Raw genomic sequence first — 12658 nt, 5'->3', positions numbered from 1 at the left:
CTCCTGATCTCAGGCGATCTGCCCGCCTTGGCCTCCAAAGTGCTTGGATTACAGGCATGAGCCACCACGCCCAGCCACTCTCTTTTCCTACACTCTCTTTTTCATGTGTAAGAAGGGGAGGTGGGGGTATGATGCCACTCCTCTGTGAGATACAGGTAGAAATTACATGTGGAATGTTTAATTCCCCTGTTATCTGATTTTCTACCACCAGCTCCCTTCACTGATATTAAGATAGAGGCTGAGAGACCAAGAAAATAGTGAAAGAGATGTGGCTTCCCAGGTGAATATTTTGTAAAACTCCAATTGAGTGAGAACTTGTGGAAATGGGCTTGCTGTGGTGGTTCACACTTGTAATCCCAGCACTTTGGGAGGCCAAGGCAGGCAGATCACTTGAGGTGAGGGGTTCAAGACCAGCCTGGCCAACATGGTGAAACGTTGTCTCTACTAAAAATACAAAAATTAGCCGGGTGTGGTGATGCACGCCTGTAATCCCAGCTATTTGGGAGGCTGAGGCAGGAGAATGGCTTGAACCTGGGAGGTGGGGGGTTGCAGTGAGCTGAGATCATGCTGTTGCACTCCAGCCTGGGCAACAAAGTGAGACTCCATCTCGAAAAGAAAAGAAAAGAAAAAAAAGAACACTTATGGAAATAAATGTGAAACTTTCAGTACCAGGTTCCTGCGCACTATGTTTTTACTTCTACCGTCTGTGTTTACAAAATATTCTACAGTTTTTTGTTTGTTTGTTTGTTTTTGAGATGGAGTTTCGCTCTTGTTGCCCAGGCTGGAGTGCAATGGCGCATTCTCGGCTCACCACAACCTCCGCCTCCTGGGTTCAAGCAATTCTTCTGTCTCAGCCTCCCAAGTAGCTGGGATTACAGGCATGTGCCACCACATCTGGCTAATTTTTTTGTATTTTTAGTAGAGACTGGGGTTTCACCATGTTGGCCAGGATAGTCTCGATGTCATGACCTTGTGATCCACCCGCCTCGGTCTCCCAAAGTCCTGGGGTTACAGGCGTGAGCCACCGCGCCCGGCCAAAATATGCCACATTTTAAAGAACTGGAATGTCATGCCTTTCTGGTCATTAATAACATTGACATGAACCTGGTCTTCCACCTACGGTCTTTGGTGATGGGCAGGAAGAAAAGGAAGCCCCTGAGTCTTTGAAAAGGGCAAAGGTGATTGCAGGGACTGCAGCCATTATCTGTATGAGGTGAATGGAAACCTCAGCATCGAGAGAACTGTATGGAGTAATTACTGAGGAACCAATTGTGCTCTGTTGACATACTCCAGGCAAGGCAGTTATTAGTGGTGTCCACCCCTCAGTGTGTATGCTGGAATACGGGTGGACGATCTGGTTTTCTCATATGGTTTGATCCACAACGTGATGTATCTGTGGCCAGTGTTGTTTTCTGAACACAGGTGTGGCTTGCCCACCCAGACAACAGTAGGCTGTTCAGTTATACTTAAACCAGCATTAGGAACACAATAAAATGTTTAGCAGGTTTAGGGAAGTGCTTAGCTGATAGTCTAATTTAGAAACAAAGTCTTCTACACAGAGTCATATTTATTATAGGAGTAAGTCAGTAGAAACAGACTAATGACCTTTTTAGACAGACCTAGTAGGTAAAGTGGATGTGCTAGAGAGTAACGTCTTAGTCTTCTGTGTTTGTGTGGCAAGAATCTAAGTTAATAATGGGAAGTAGGTAAAGGTTTTGAAGTTGTGTACCATGTAACTGGTTTGACTTTGCATTGCCAAGTAAGCCTAATATGCCCCCTATAAATATACTACATGCATTTTTAGCAATTAGGATGTTTACTTATGAAATATATATGCATATATTATATATGTGTATAATGTATACAGGGGATATTACTTGCTGGAGTATATGTATTATATAGTGTGTGTAGGCACATATATACACACACACACATATTTATATTTAAGAAAGATACTTGCACGCTCTCAAAGCTGAGTTGCCTACGGTACCAAAACCCTCTGCCAATCATATGGGTTAAGGCTGATTTTATTGCCAGTCATATCGAACTCAAGTTGAAGTGCTAAGAATGCTGTCTTATCCCTCAGCTAGATTAGCTTTAAAAGGTGAGCTTGGAGTCCTGACAAGCACAGAGCGAGGATTTACGAAGTGACAAACAGATGCCCACGACATTTACTGTGAGATTTCTCCTAACTGAATTCCCAGTCCTAGCCAAGAAGAAATAGGCAACAGGGGAAGAGTGAAAGGGGCATTTTCAGTTGGGATTTATAAACAATTCAACAGTCCTCTTCTTATCAGAAAAAAATAAATGGAGAGGCCGGAGAAACCATCTGAACTTGAAAGAGTAGTTTATGTCTTGCTATGGCATGGTCTGTTTCTGTTCTGCGTGTTAGGCCCACATACAGTGCACAGAATTTCATGTCCTTTTGCAGCTCAGTGCGATCCCATGCTTCATCCTGGCAACTTCAAGGGCTTTATGGAAATACCTTACAGATGTGTAGGTGCTTTTGTATGTTGGTAACTGAGGCTTCAAATAACCCCATCCATCTTCATGGCGTTTCTTAGCTGATCAGCAAGAGGTGTACTCTGTATTTTCTTTTATAGCATCTTCATTACCTTTATCTCTCCCATAGCTGCTCATTTTTATGTATATGGCATCATTGGCCAGGCTTTATGGGGATTCCTCTGGTCATGTTGTGGCCTTGCATTCTGCTGGCTTCAAATTGGTCAGCCACACATCCTTCTGACCAGACAGAACATGATTCTTCTTATTTCTCCACTGTCCCTTGCAAGAATCTTTATTTCTCTCTCCATTAGGTCCACATGAATGGTAGAGAGAGGAGCTCAAGGGCACAAAATAGCCAAAACATGCACTTTATTAAAACCACATCCAGTGCAATCCTCCAACTGGCCCTAACACAGTGCCTGCTACATAATTAGATGATCCAGTAAATATTGATGGAATGAGGACATGATCGGATTAATGACTGACCTCGCTACAAAAAACAATGAAATGGAAATGGAGCCATTCTGGTTCTAGCATCTTTGTAATAATACAGAAGGCACAAAGCCCTTACGTTAAAGAATTACAGCAGAACAGTGCTCCATGCTGAGAACTGTCTCTGCATCCTAAAGAAGGATGGAGGGGAAGAAAGGTTTTATGTTCATTTAAAAGACCGCAGCAATTGAGTAGCTACCTAAGGTTCTCTGTATGGCAGTTGCGTCCAACACAACCACAGTTAATTTGCCCATTGCACCCAGTTCAGGCAGCTTCTCCTAGGATCTGCATCAATAGAAGGAGCAGGCCACCATCTGTCACCAGAGAATATCTTACCTTTATTGAGGAGAGACAGCTAAGGAGAAGATAAACCGTGTTAGTGGGAGTTCATCTCCAAGGAGGGCATCCTCTCCTCCCTCCCAATCTTAGTCCTAGGGAAGCTCCTCAGTTATGTTTATTTGGGGCCTCTTGTAAGTGGAGTTTCTTTTTGCCATCACTCACTGAAACTGGTGCATGATATCGTCTCCAGAACACTGGAACTTTAGGCAACATCAGTCCTGCAGCAGCGAAGCAAGAGAAACTTCGGTGGTTACAGAAAAAGCAGATTGCTGTTATTTATTCCTGGAGTTTGGCTTTTGGAGGCAGGTATCTTACCTGGACTAGGGCATGAAACTGTAGCCAATTGTCTCACCATCTATTATCAGGCAGATTGTCCCTCTATCAGTTCATATGTTTTGTTTTGTTTTGTTTTTTAATTTATTTTATTGCATTTTAGTTTTGGGGTACATGTGAAGAAGATGCAAGATTGTTTCATAGGTATACACGTGGGAGTGTGATTTGCTGCCTTCCTCCCCATCACCTATATCTGGCATTTCTCCCCATGCTATCTCTCCCCAATTCCCCAACCCGCACTGACCCTCCCTATTTCCCCCCAACAGATCCAAGTGTGTAGTGCTCCCCTCCCTTTGTCCATGTGTTATCATTGTTCAACACCCGCCTATGAGTGAGAACGTGTGGTGTTTGATCTTCTGCTCTTGTGTCAGTTTGCTGAGAATGATGCTTTCCAGGTTCATTGATGTCCCTACAAAGGACACAAACTCATCGTTTTTGATGGCTGCATAATATTCCATGGTGTATATGTGCCACATTTTCCCTGTCCAGTCTATCATCAATGGGCATGTGGGTTGGTTCCAGGTCTTTGCTATTGTAAACAATGCTGCAATGAACATTCGTGTGCACGTGTCCTTATAATAGAATGATTTATAATCCTTTGGATATATAGCCAGTAATGGGATTGCTGGGTCAAATGGAATTCCTATTTATAGGTCCTTGAGGAATCGCCACAATGGTTGAACTAATTTACACTCCCACCAACAGTGTAAAAGTGTTCCTATTTGTCCACATCCTCTCCAGCATCTGTTGTCTCCAGATTTTTTAATGATCGCCATTCTAACTGGCGTGAGATGGTATCTCAGTGTAGTTTTGATTTGCATTTCTCTGATGACCAGTGATGATGAGCATTTTTTCATATGTTTGTTGGCCTCATGTATGTCTTCTTTTGTAAAGTATCTGTTCATATCCTTTGCCCACTTTTGAATGGGCTTGTTTGTTTTTTTCTTGTAAATCTGTTTTCGTTCTTTGTAAATTCTGGATATCAGCCCTTTGTCAGCCCTTTGTCAGATGGGTAAACTGCAAAAATTTTTTCCCATTCTGTTGGTTGCCGATTCACTCTAATGACTGTTTCTTTTGCCGTGCAGAAGCTGTGAAGTTTGATTAGATCCCATTTGTCTATTTTGGCTTTTGTTGCCAATGCTTTTGGTGTTTTGGTCATCATATGTTGAAATCCTAGCTCGCTTTACCTCAGGGTGTGACTGTATTTGGACACAGTTTGTCTCAGGTCATTAGTGTTTCAGGAAAGGAATCCCTAAGGCTGGCGCATTTATAAAGAGGGGTTCTTTTTTGGCTGATGGTTCTGCATGCTGTACAAGAAGCAGGCATCAGCATCTGCTTCTGGTGAGGACCTCATGCTGTTTCCATTCATGGCAGAAAGAGAAAGGGAGCTGGTGCACGCAGAGATTACATAGTAGGAGGGGAAGCAAGAGAGTGGGGAGGTGCCATGCTCTCTTTTAAACAACCAGCTCTTGCACATCCTGTTCTCTGCTGGGTGCAGTGGCTCACACTTGTAACTCCAGCAATTTGGGAGGCTGAGGTCAGAGGATTGTTTGAGGCTGAGGTGGAAGGATTGTTTGAGGCCAAGAGTTTGAGACCAGCCTGGGCAACATAGTAAGGCCCTATTTCTAAAAAACCTTAAAAAGGTTAGTTGGGTATGGTGGTGCATACTTGTAGTCCCAAGTAATTGAGAGGCCGAAACACGAAGATTATTTGAGCCCAGATATTTGAGGCTACCATGAACTATGATTGCAGCACTTGAGGTTCAGCCTGGGTGAAAGAGTGAGATTCTGTGTCTGTAAGCAAACAAATAGACAGAAAAACCCATCAGTTCTCCTGAGGACTAAGAGAGCAAGAATTCACTCACCCTCTATTCCCTTCCTGGGGGGCATATTCTATTCATGAGGGACACACCCATTCTTTATCTTCCCTCTATGCATGTCTGTATCCAAAAATCTCCTCTTTGGCTGGGAGCGGTGGTTTATGACTGTAATCTCAGCACCCTGGGAGGTCAAGGCCGACAAATCACCCGAGGTCAGGAGTTCGAGACCAGCCTGGCTAACAAGATGAAACTCTGTCTCTACCAAAAATAGAGAAAAAAGTTTTGCAGGATGTGGCAGCACGTGCCTACAATCCCAGCTACTTGGGAGGCTGAGGCAGGAGAATCACTTGAACCTGGGAGGCGGAGGTGGCAGTGAGCTGAGCTCATGCCATTGCATTCCAGCGTAGGTGACAAGAGCAAAACTGTTTCAAAATAAATAAATGATAAATAAATAAAAATACAACAAAATCTTATTTTCTCATAGGGACCCCAGTTATATTGGATTAGAGCCCACCCTAGTGACCTCATTTTAACTTAATTAACTTTTGAAAGCCCCTGCTGTCATTTGGATAGTAACCTCAGGGCCTTTGCACTTGCCATTGGCTCATCTGAGTTTATTCTCTGCCTGACTCTTGCCCTTCCTTCTGCTCTCAGTGCAAACATTACCTCCTCAAAGAGGCCAGCCCTAACCTCATCTAACACGGCTCCTCTTACCTGTTGTCACCACTGTATTATACTTGTTCCTTTTTGAGTCACATTTTGAAAATGTTTAATCCGTATTTGGTTTGTTGGTTCCTTCTCTGCCTTCCTTCACTGAGTGTCACCTTTGTGGGGGCAGGAGTCTTGTCCAAGTCATCGTTGCCCAGGGGACATCTTTTGTGTTCAGCCAAATGTTGAATGCATGGATGAAGCAATAGATGAATGAGACAAGAGTCTCTCCAGGGAAGCTGAAATGGCACACACACTGTCAGAGTCATGAAAATGCCTGACCACAAATGCAGGGGTTCCATGATGCACCATAGAGTTGATGGAAGGCAGGCAAAATGAAAACTTTTAAGCCCCATTGATCCACGTGTGCTTACTAAACTGCGTTGCCTCTAAAAAGGATTGTTCTTCATTGAAAACCAGGGACAGCACAGCTCTGTGCGTGTTCCCCAAAGGAAGAAAATGCAGTGGAGTGAGTCTTTGCAGTGTATGCATTGCTTGCCTCCTTGCCCTTCAAATGTATGTATTCAAAAGAAGTGATGATGATGATGATGATGATGATGATGATGATTGTGTCAGTCAAGATGCCACACAAGAAACATATACAGTAGGATATTTCTATATGTTAAGAGATTTATTGCAAGGGATTGCTTATATGACTGGGAGGCTAAGCAAGTCAGAAGTCCATGGGCCAGGCCATCAGGAAGAACATGTTGGCAACTCTTGGTTAGGAGCTGGCACCGTGGACCACACTGTGGTCCTCAAGGAAGGACCACAGTTCTGCTTCAGGGGCCTTTTGCTGATTGCACTATACTCATCAAGATGTCTTAGGACAATCTACTTAAAGACAATCAATGTTAGGTGTTTTTCATAGCTATAAAATACCTTCACGGCAATACCTAAATTAACATGTGATGGAATGAATGCATACTGTAATTTCACCACTTTGGCATGTAAAACTGACCATCATAGTGACCCTAATGTTGATGATAATGACAAATGGTACTCTTTATTTTACTCTTAACAGGTGTCAGGCATGCAGTTCTTACATGTGTTTTCTAACTTACAACATTGTTCCTTCAATTATTCTTCTCAATATAAGTAAGAAGGTTCAGGGAGGTTAAATGCCATGTCCAAGGTCACACAGGGCTGAAAAGTATGTCTATGTATGAACAGGTCTAGAGATCCAATGTACAGTATGATGACTATAAGTAATAATAATGTATTGAATACTGGTAATTTGCCAAATGAATAGATTTTAGGTACTCTTGCTATAAGCAAAAGAAAAAGAAAACTTTTTTTTTTTAAATATAAAGAAAGAAGGGAAGGAAGTAAACTATAACTTTATGAGATGAGTGTGTTAAATTGCTTGACTACAATAATTACTTCACTCTGTATGTCAATGTCAAGATAAGTATATCAGAGTATTATGTTGTATACTTTAGATATATATGCTTTAAAAAGATAGGACTCTATGATCTCTAATCTAAGATTTTAGCTAGTGGGCTGGTGGTCATAGGGGTAGAAATTCTGAGTTCTAGGGCTCTATCATTAATAAATATAGAGAATTAAAAACTCCAAGGAGTATCTTCCACGTAAAACAAAACAAAACGAAAACGCTCTAGAGTCTTAAAAGAGAAAGAAAGTGTAATTGAAATCTAGAATCACACTAGTAAGCAAGGGTAATTTATTTCATATCCGGGAGAAAATGAAGAAGAATCTCTGAGTTGCCCGGATTCCTGCCCTGGGGTAATGGAGGGGGGAGTTTCCTTTTCAGCTCTCATGCCAGGGAAGAAGTAGCCTGAACTGGAAAACTTGGGGGATTCAAACCCCCTGTCTCTAGGTTGCTATGAGCTTTCACGTCTTCCTCTGGTCCATCCCCCGCCCTTAGCATGAGGTGGTTGCAGCATTTCCTAATATAAATGCAAGCAAAATAAAATTAGAAAAGTGCGGGTGGGGGGAAGCCAGCTACCCACAGGCGCCGTAAATTGCCTTTTCCTCTCACCCCTCCTCCCTTCTTCCCACCCCTTCTCACCCCCATCAAGCCACCCCAAATAACCTGCCTTGCCTGGCTGAGTCACGGTTTCTGGAAAAGCGGGGCCAAGAAGGCTCCAGACAAGCTATTGGACTGATGACTAGTGGATGATCAGCAGTCAGAAGAGAATGATGCATGGAAGGAAGGTGGATGGCATTCATTGGCATGAGGGGCAGGTCTGGGAGGGCTGCTTGGGGCAGACTGTTTGAGTGACATCTTTTAGGGTCAAGGGTGAGAAACCAGAGAATGAGAGAAGCACAAGCTGCTAAATTTTGCCATCACAGCAGCTGCCTTTGTACACAATCCCTTTGCCTCTGCTTTCCCACCACTGGGATGGTTCTCTACCCTTAGGAAAGAATTTGCTTGGCTGTAGCCGCATTGACCCTAGCGCTTAGTGACTGAGAAACACCTATTTGATTAGCAACCCTTCTTTCCCACTATTTTAAATGAATGTGCATACTTGTGTGTGTGCAGATAGTGCTTTAGGGTGCAGGGAATTAGAAAATCAGGCACACCCTAGTGTAGGGTTTCTCAGGACCACCAGAATAATGGAATGAGTCCTGAGCATAGACATTTTTCCAAGCAGGGTAGTCTCACATCCCTTGAAGGCTGAGAACTCTAGTATAAGGATACTCTTACCAGTTGCTTAAAAAAAAAAAAAAAAAAAAAAAAAAAAAAAAAAAAAAAAAAAAAAAAAAAAAAAAAAAAAAAACAGAGAAAATAGCCTCAATATGTGAGGAGTGTAGTTATTAAGAATAACTTATGCTACATTAGGACAAATACCTAATGCATGTGGGCCTTAAAACCTAGATGACAGGTTGATAGGTGCAGCAGGCACGACACATGTACACCTGTGTAACAAACCTGCACATTCAGCACATGTATCCCAGAACTTAAAGTAAAATTAAAAAATAAAAAAACGGTAAGTTACAATAATGATGAGTGATCGTGCTGGTGTGAATGATGAGGAAAACAACAGTAGCTACAAGTGACCTCGTATCAAGCCCTTTCCCTGCCACTCATATTTTGAGAGTAGTTACAGGGAACACTTGATCTGATCCTTCCAGTGATCTTGTAAGACAAATATGATTGCGCCTACTCATTTATAGATGAGCAGAAGTAAACGAGAGCCAGAGATTGGAATCATTTGCCAGGATTTTACTGCTAATAGGGGTTAAGAAAGGAGAGTTAGAAGTTATCCAGACCCTGGAGCCTCAACTCCCTAACCGCCTAAAAGCACTATCAGGATCAGAGAAAATGCAGAATACACAGAACTATATCTGGGCAGAAAAAAAAATGAAGCATCAGTTTTTCTCCCTTTATCAATGGTTCCTCATTCTGGCTGTAAAATAGATTCTCTGAAGTTGCCTTAAAAATCAGGTTGCATGGATCCAAGACAAAACCAATTAAATATAATTTTAGGAATATGAAGCTCGTCAGTATTTCTTTAAGTTCCCCATGTCATAGGCAGCCAGAGCTGAGAACCATTGCCTGAGATTAAAGATTCACAAGATGTAGTCCATGAATCGGACTTCAACAGGTCTGTTCCCAGTTTTCATGTGTGAGTATTTAGTAAAGATGTGGGGCATGGCTTTTCCTAATTCTCAAAGGAATCCACAAATGCAAATAATAAATAAATAAATAAAAACAAAAAAAGCAAAAAAGGTGGGAAATCATTTCCTTGGAAGATGATGGTGAATGTTACGACCTTTAATTGAGGGTCTACCATGTGCGTGAAACTGAAGTGGATCTTTAGATGAACTATCTCATTTAATCATCCTAAAGGCCCTGATATTGTCCCATTTTTTTACACAAGGGACCGAGGTTCCCGAAGGCCAGGGAACATGCTTAATTTGTCATGAATAACAGATAGAGCCATAAACCAACTCAAGTCTATTTAATGCCAAAGCCAGTTCTTCTTAATAGACTTCGCTGACAGATCAGGGTTGAAAAAGTCCTGCCCAGAAATAGAGATAAAGACTCAAAGACAACTTGAGGGCTTTGTCAGCCAGAGGGCATGCTGGAACTCTGAAGTTGTGCATTGTTAAGAAAGTAAAATATTCCATTTGCACCACAGAGCTCAGAATTAATTTCCATTGTCGTGATGGAGCAAGTGGGAAGGATTTTGACCTCTCCCCTTTGCCTAGAAATTGATCTTTTCTGGAAACTTCTGAGTTTGCCATGGAAAAATTTTTTTCTACTTCTTGCCCCTTCCACCTTATTTTCTTGTTCTGACCACGTATCTCAAAGAAGGAATTATTATTTTTCTAATGAAGCCAAAGTTGACCTTTCATTTAACCCAGGATATGTCACCCTTACACTTTTCTGCTAATTGTTTTTTTCTCAAAAGATTTCTGAAATTGAGTTTCTTATGCACCTGGGAGGAGGATGATCTTCATGATGACCCAACGATCTTCCCCAGCATGCGTTTCCCTACAGATCCCTAGTTTAGCAGATGGCATGACCTGGTTGCTCAAGCTAAACACTTCTTTGTCCTCCTTAATTCCTGTCTCCTGGGAGGAATGCTCCCTTCCTACTCAATAAATCACCATGGCCTGCCATGCCTGTCAAATCCATCTACTGCCTCCATCTCCATCATCTCTCTGGTCCAAACCTCATCCATCTCTCGGACAGGAAACCGCTGTGGTTTCTGCTTGGTCAGCTTCTAGCTGTGCTCCCACTTCATCGTCTCCAGCCAGAGTAATAACTTTTAGTGCAAATCTGATCATGTCTGCAAGCTGCATAAAACTCAGCTACTTCTGTGGCTTCTCTGAGCCCTGCAAATAAAATCCAGAACCCTTCACACAGGCTACCATGTACTGCATGATCTCTCTTTTTGCTCTTCAGCTTGATTTCTTTCTCTCCATGATTTCCTTCACTGTCTCAATCCCACCTTTGCCAAATGATGTAGACACATGTTCCGCACATTTTATGTCTGCATATTTGAGATTTAAAATGAGGTGGTCTGGGTATTTCATCTTACAGTAAGAAGAGTTTTGCTTATTCTGTTTATTTTATTATAAGTTCTGGGATACATGGGCTGAACGTGCAGGTTTGTTACACAGGTATACATGTGCCGTGGTGGTTGGCCGCACCTGTCAACCCATCATCTAGGTTTTAAGCCCTGCATGCATTAGATATTTGTCCTAATGTTCTCCCTCCCCTTGCCCTCCACCCCACAACAGGCCCTGGTGTGTTTCCATGTGTCCATGTGTCCTCGTTGTTTAACTCCCAATTATGAGTGAGAACATGGAGTGTTTGGTTTTCTGTTCCTGTGTTAGTTTGCTGAGGATGATGGCTTTCCGCTTCCTCCACGTCCCCAAGTGTAAATTAATTCAAGCATTTTGGAAGACAGTGTGGCAATTCTTCAAGGATCTGGAACCAGAAATACCATTTGACCCAGCAATCCCATTACTGGGTATATACTCAAAGGATTATAAATCATTCTGCCATAAAGACACGAGCACATGTATGTTTACTGCAGCACTATTTACAATAGTAAACACTTGGAACCAACCCAAATGCTTATCAGTGATAGACTGGATAAAGAAAATGTGGCACATAGACACCATGGAGTTTTGTTTATTCTTTAAAGAGCTTTATTGAGACAGGATTTGCACAGTGCCCAATTCGCCCATTTTGTGTGTACACTTCAGTGTTTTCTAAGTACATTTGCTGAGCTGTGCAGCTATGATCACATACTAAATTTAGAACATTTTCATTACCCCCAGAAGATCCTTGGGCAGATTAGCATTTCTTCCCCCAGTCCCCTAATGCTAGGCTACTACTAATCTATTTTCTATCTGTAAGAATTTGCCTATTCTGGATGTTTTGTGTCGGTGGAGTCATATGGTATTTTTTCTTTTGTATCTGACTTCTTTCACTTGGCATAATGTTAACAAGGCTCATCCCTGCTATGGATGTGGTGCCAGACAACATAGTGTTGTGTGGATATACCATGTTGTATGTACATACCATGTTGTATGTACCTGTTTACTAGTTGGTAGACAATTGGGTTGTTTCCACTTATTGGCTATTGTGAATCATGCCAGTATCTGTGTATTAGTTAAGAGCATCAAAAAGTCCAGGTTTCCTTATTTACCATGATCAGAAATCCAGCCAGTATTTTGACTTGTCTAAGCCACAGTTTTTTATTCCATAAAATGAGAATAATAGTAGACTCTATCCTGGGTCGGATGCGGTGGCTCATGTCTGTTATCCCAGCACTTTGGGAGGCTGAGGCAGGAGGATTACTTGAGATCACGAGTTCTAGACCAGCCTGGGAGTGAGAGTGAGACCTTGTCTCTAAAAATACTTTAAATAGCATCTACCGCATGGGTATATATAATGATAGGAGTATATATATATATAATTATATATTTATGTATATACACACACAGACACACTGATAGGAGTCAATATAATTATAT

At 42.0% G+C, this 12658-nt stretch overlaps 1 protein-coding gene across 2 annotated transcripts in view; it reads left to right on the top strand.

Moving 5' to 3' along the window:
* Positions 1–12658, top strand: part of RBFOX1 (RNA binding fox-1 homolog 1) — a 754257-nt gene that overhangs the window by 232942 nt on the left and 508657 nt on the right. The gene's annotated exons all lie outside the window — the stretch shown is intronic.

Source organism: Cebus imitator, unplaced genomic scaffold (genome assembly GCF_001604975.1).
Source record: "Cebus imitator isolate Cc_AM_T3 unplaced genomic scaffold, Cebus_imitator-1.0 Scaffold4, whole genome shotgun sequence".
NCBI lineage: Eukaryota > Metazoa > Chordata > Mammalia > Primates > Cebidae > Cebus > Cebus imitator.
The sequence above is the reverse complement of the archived record's forward strand: the minus strand, read 5'-3'. Positions and strand labels throughout refer to the sequence as shown.